Source organism: Camelus bactrianus, chromosome X (assembly GCF_048773025.1).
Source record: "Camelus bactrianus isolate YW-2024 breed Bactrian camel chromosome X, ASM4877302v1, whole genome shotgun sequence".
NCBI classification, from domain to species: domain Eukaryota; kingdom Metazoa; phylum Chordata; class Mammalia; order Artiodactyla; family Camelidae; genus Camelus; species Camelus bactrianus.
In genome coordinates this window covers 102,853,902-102,859,498 of record NC_133575.1, presented here as the reverse complement: position 1 = coordinate 102,859,498, position 5,597 = coordinate 102,853,902, and the positions used below count along the sequence as shown (strand labels likewise).

Sequence of the window (5,597 nt, the reverse complement as noted above, 5' to 3'; positions counted from 1 at the left end):
AGGCTCAGAGAGGTTAAAGAATAACTTGTTTATAATAACAAAGCTAGTAAATGATGAAGTCTAGATTTGAACACAAGTATTCTGTGTCTAGAGTGTGAGCTTTTTTTTTTTTTGGGAAGTAAATCCTTTTTTTAACATTTTTGGGGGGGAGGTAATTAGGTTCTTATTTATTTATATATTTATATAAATATAGGACCTGCTATATTTATATAAATATAAAATAAATGTATATTTATTTTAATGGAGGGAATGGGGATGGAACCCAGACTTTTAACCACCACACTTAGCCTCCTCTTAGAAAACCATACAACTCTATCCAGTACTGAGCTATGGTAATAATATTCTGATTTTTTTTTTAAGGCAGTGGACAGATTCCTAAAACTGTAGAGAACCATTTCTACCACTGGGAGGGAGCCCCACCAAAATAGTTCTAATTTCATCCTAAGTTTACTTCTTTCACCTCCTGGTTTGTTTTACTCTTCAGGTATTTATTTAATCGGGAGGACTTATTTTCACAAGTTTCAGCGCTGCATTAAGAAACATAAAGTACGAACAGGGGGAGGTGGCAGGGGTAGAAAAAGCATGTGCTGCGGTGTAAGAGGCGGATGGAGAAGCCAGGTCCAGACAAGAGTGCATCTGGGTGTGGGTGGCCTTCGTACCGACAGACCATGTGGAAGCACATCCCCTAGCAGGTCCCTCTTTATTACTACACATCTCTGCGTGATCCTTAGTGCACAAACCGTTATTTTACTGGGAGCATCCAGGATTTCCTCAGACTGTCTTACAAAAATTTCACCCAACCTTTTTTTCTGCTGCCTTGGTGTTTGGCTGTGGAAGGTTACTTGCTCTTCTGTATCTGCTGCTATGGCTGCGACTCCTCCTCCTCTTCCTCCCTTTCTTCCTCTTCCAGATCATCATCGTTATCCTCAGCAGCAGAGTTAACATGTTCAAGAACTAAATTATGTTGCCAAGCAATGTGCTGAGCACTTTAACACACATGATTCTATTTATTTGTTTATTCATTCATTTAATTAATATTTATTGAACATTTACTTTGTAGCAAACCGTGTGCTACACACGGGTAATCGAAACAGAGCATTATTTCTTCTGTTGGTCTAGTAGGGGTGCAAAAGGGGAATATATAATTACCAACTGTGGAAAGGCCTGTGAAAAAAGGAGACATGGGACTATGAAAGGTGAAAGGTGCTCTTGAATTTAATTCTTCAACAACCCTGCAAAGTTAATGAATAGCATTATCCTCGATTTTACAGGCAAGGAAACTGACGCTCAGAGAGGTTAAGTGACTTGCTCAAAGTAACGCAGCTGGTCAGTAGGCTGAGTAGAGATTCAAATCCATGTTGGTCAGATTCCAAAGCTCACACTCTTAACAACTTTACTTTATTGCCTCTCCAATGTGTGAAGCGCATATGTAGCCGTTAATGCCCTGTACACTTGGGTGCTGGCTTCATCTCAAGTGTGTGTAGTCGCAATTGTTTCCAATTAGTTGTGGCTGTGGTTTTGGTGCGTGCCTTCAAAGAAAGTGTGCACGCAAAGCAGAGGTCATGTGCCCTGGGTCTTGTGGATGTGCACGAAGTATAAATAATAATGGCATTCCCCAAAAGCTGGGATTCATTGGAGTCACCACATTTGTTTCCCATTAGCTTACGCTACTCAAATACAAACACTAAAGCATGTATTTACATTGCTGTGGACACGGAAAGTCAGGCCCCCAAAGCATTCCTCGCAGGTTGTATAAAGCTGAGCATCCAAATAGTTCAAAATCAGTTTTGTAAGCCCAGCTTAATAGCTTTAAAATGTAACCTAGATTCCAGATACTTTTTTAAAAATGCCTAGAGAGAGGTATGTGAGTAGCGAAAGGAGACAAAACCAGCTAAATCTTCAAAATATGCACCAACCCCCATATTTGTAGTATCTCCTTTGTTACTTCTCCTTTATTTTTAAAATGCTAAAGAGCTTAAAGTCAAGAAAACTCTTAGCCATGTAGCAGCAGTAATGGAATTTTTCATTCTATTCTAACCAGCTGTCTGAAGGTTTTCAAAACAAACCTGTTTTTGATGACATGGTTTGGTTATTTAAGACACAGTAGATGGCAAGTCTGGGAAAAACAAGCCAGAAGCATCCAATGTCACTATCTCAGCCTCCCAGCTCTCCCACCCAGTAACAAAAGGCTTTCCCATCAAGGTGTAGTTTGTGGACAGTATCTGAGAACATGAGGTTGAACTGGAAATTATCTGAGGTAAAGATGTCAAGATGGCAAAAAACATGAATGAAGGCTCCATTAGTTGATATCTTTACCTAAGAGACCGTGTTTTTCTTGACATGCTCTGGACTTGGGAGCAGAAGACTTTGTTTTTAATGAGGTCTCTATCACTTACGTAGTGACTCGGTCAAGTTTTACCCCCCTCCCCGAGCCTCCCTTGATGTGGGAAATGGGGAGGGCCATCTTCCCTGTTACACGAATGGACAGTGCAGATTCAAGGATTAGAGGAGAGAACATATGTTAAGCCCTAGCACGGTGTGTGGTTGATAAGGTTCATATCTTTGCAATCAAGGTAATTCCAAGAGGCACGTTATTTATACCCTATAGACAGATCGAGAGTTGCTGCTCTCACTGGTCTAATTTCAGTGTATTTGATCCCCTAAGAGCTACAAGTATGTCGTTTGATCTTTGTTCTCCAGTCAACCAAGCATAAAAAGAGCCAAATCATGTTGTCCCACGCTGCCGTGCTCTTTTGTTATCTTGGTTTATGGTTTTAAGAACATGAAATTGCTTTATTCTAGAAAGCCTTTTTCCCCCTCTTACACTGTGGTTCTAATTTTCTTAAGTAATTATTCCAGGCTTTTTGTTTCCTTTTATCACACAACTCTGAGTACCTGTTCCAAGGCTAACTTTAAATATTTCCCTTTCTAATCAAATGAAGTCACTCAATTTACACAAGGATATTTTTATTAACTACAAAGACAGAAGGTCATGATGTCCATACCTAAGTGAAAAGGAAATTGTTCAGATGGCCTTTGCTTTTTCATAAAGTGGTTTGAAGAGCATGCATTAAGGATTCAAATGCATGTGGGGCTGAGATGACTCTTGTCCAAAGATGGTTTCAGTGGGTTACTGGGAAGTGCAGTGACAGTGATACAGCCTTTCTTAAAGTGTGGTCTGTGGTTCACTCACAGTAAGATGGGGACAGGGCGGGGGGGAAGATCTAGTTAACAGTACAGATCTCTGCTCCACCCCAGACCTGCGAAATTAGAAGCACTGTGGGTGGGGCCTGGGAGCCTGAGTTTTATACAAACATCCTAGGTGATTTCTTATGGAAATTGAAGACTCATTCCCATGGTGTATAAAAATATACATGCCCTTTGACCCAGTAATCCTGCTAATGGGAAACTAAGGAAATAATCCAAATATGATCCAAAATATGAAAAGCGTTGTTGAATGCTCCTGATACTCCATCCTTATTTATAATAGCAGAAGATCTACAAGCAGTGGAAATGGTCAACATTAGGAGAACGGATAAATGAACTTTGGTGGATCCCTGAAGGGCACTGGGAAGTGTTTTCATCACATTTAAAGCATCGCGTTTCTCACGTTTATTCATAACAATGATTCTAGGAGGCAGGCATTATTTTCCTCATATTACAGACGAGGACATTGAGGTTTAGGGAGGTGAAACAGCAAAGTTAATAATTGGAAAGACAGAAGTTAATGGGGGAAAGCCAGGATTCTAACCCAAGTCAGTCTGACTCTAAACTGCAAGTTCTACCATGTAAAAATATAGACAGTAAAAATAAACCCTACCCCTGAACACACAAATATTGGTCATTAAAGTTTGGGAAATGGGATTTTTTCCCCTTATTTCTCTTTTCTCTCACCTTTCTATATAGATATTTACAGAATAAAAATATTATATTATAAAATAAAAACTGGTTGTATCTTTAAGCAACTATGAGAGCCTCATGTGAGTCAAAGAGGGTAGCCAGGAGGGTGGCAGTGGGGAAAAGCTGGCAGCGGAGAGCCTCGTGTCCTTCCCGCTAAGGCGGCCCAAACCGGGCCCAGCAGAAATGTCAGATTTAGAGAGTGGTTCTGGGGGTCATGGAGTGAAATCAGACTGGTGTTTTCATAAGAGAGTTTACGTTGATAACCATTATTCTGAGCCCTGGCTTTCAAAGAGCTAATAGGATAGTGTCCTTTGAAAATGGCAAACAGTTCACCAAAAAGCATTAGGCACCTAAAGTTAACTGATTCGTGTGCAAGGCCCTCATAAGTTTCCTTTTATAAAGCAAGTGTTCAGTCTTGATAACATTGTAAAGAGTGAGAGAGGGAACCAAAAGGTCAATATTGTGCATTGTAATTAGCTGATTTGATTTCTGTGCCAAATTCCAGGCTGTCCTTGCTGGCAATTCCTCCTCTCTGACACATTACCGTTCTTTCTTTCAACACTGGAGCTTCAGACCCTTTCTGTAAGACTTTTGCATTCACAATAGCTTCCTAGGTTTGGATCTGTTTTGTTAAAGTGTGAGGGTTAGGCTCATCAGCAGATGTCTGTGTAATGTGGTTTGAAAGGATGCTCTAATCCTTCTTCAATGCTGAAGTTGTCTCCAGAATGGGAGTAATTTAGGAAGTAAAGAAGTCATTTCACTGGCAAAGTTTTAAAGTTTTTTTTTGTTTGTTTTAATTGCACTTTTTAAAAAAACCTGAAATACCAGAGAATCCTGGGGGCATGGTACACAAAGTTGGAAGACGGCCTCTCAAAGATTAGCTACAGATCTTCGCCTGGGTCGTCCAAAGGGGTGTAGCTATTCATTCACAAGTTCTTCTCCGGTTAATCTGTGCTTTGGCTTTCTCCTTTTTCATGAGGTTGTGAAAGTAGCTTTTAAGGAATTAAAAAATGTCATGCCACTTCATTGTGCTTCAGTTCAATAGCACATTTATTGAGGTCCTACCATGTGCCAGACTCTGCCTTAAATGCTATGATAAATAAGATCGTAGATAAATAAGATAAATAATACACAGCCCCTGGGCAGCTCAGTCTGGTGGTGGAGCAAAGCCACACGTACAGATAAATAATACCAGGTTGCATACATACAGTGCTATTTAGGAGGTACAGATAAAGGGAACAGTGGTTGAAGAGCGAAAGGCAGAACTCTAATGACCATCTGTGGTAACCGGGAAGGCTTTATTAAGGAAGTGACATTTGAACTTGGCTTTAAAGGATGGAGTGCTTTCAATAGACAGAAAGGAAAACAACTCACATTAAGGTCCTCAGTGAATGTTTGCCAAAGGGAGTCATGAAAGGCTGGAGAAGAGCAAGTTTACAAAGCTCTGCCTAACCCCAGATTCCCCTTACGTGAACAATTCTAATTCAGGGAATCCATGACATAGATGAAGGATATATTTTTTCAAAATTTCCCTCAAAATGTATATGTCAAAAGCAATTTTCCCATAAGAAGTGATGGTAAAGGAGGAAATTCAGGTGTTTTGGTCAAACTGAAATGTTGTTATAGTCTAGGTTAGCAGTACTCAAAGACAAGTTGATGGACCCTGGTAAGTCCATGATACCCAGGGATCCACGAGG

General features: G+C 40.2%; 1 protein-coding gene across 2 annotated transcripts in view; it reads left to right on the top strand.

Moving 5' to 3' along the window:
- GPC3 (glypican 3) overlaps window positions 1-5,597 on the top strand; it is a 371,167-nt gene that overhangs the window by 312,033 nt on the left and 53,537 nt on the right. The window lies entirely within an intron of this gene.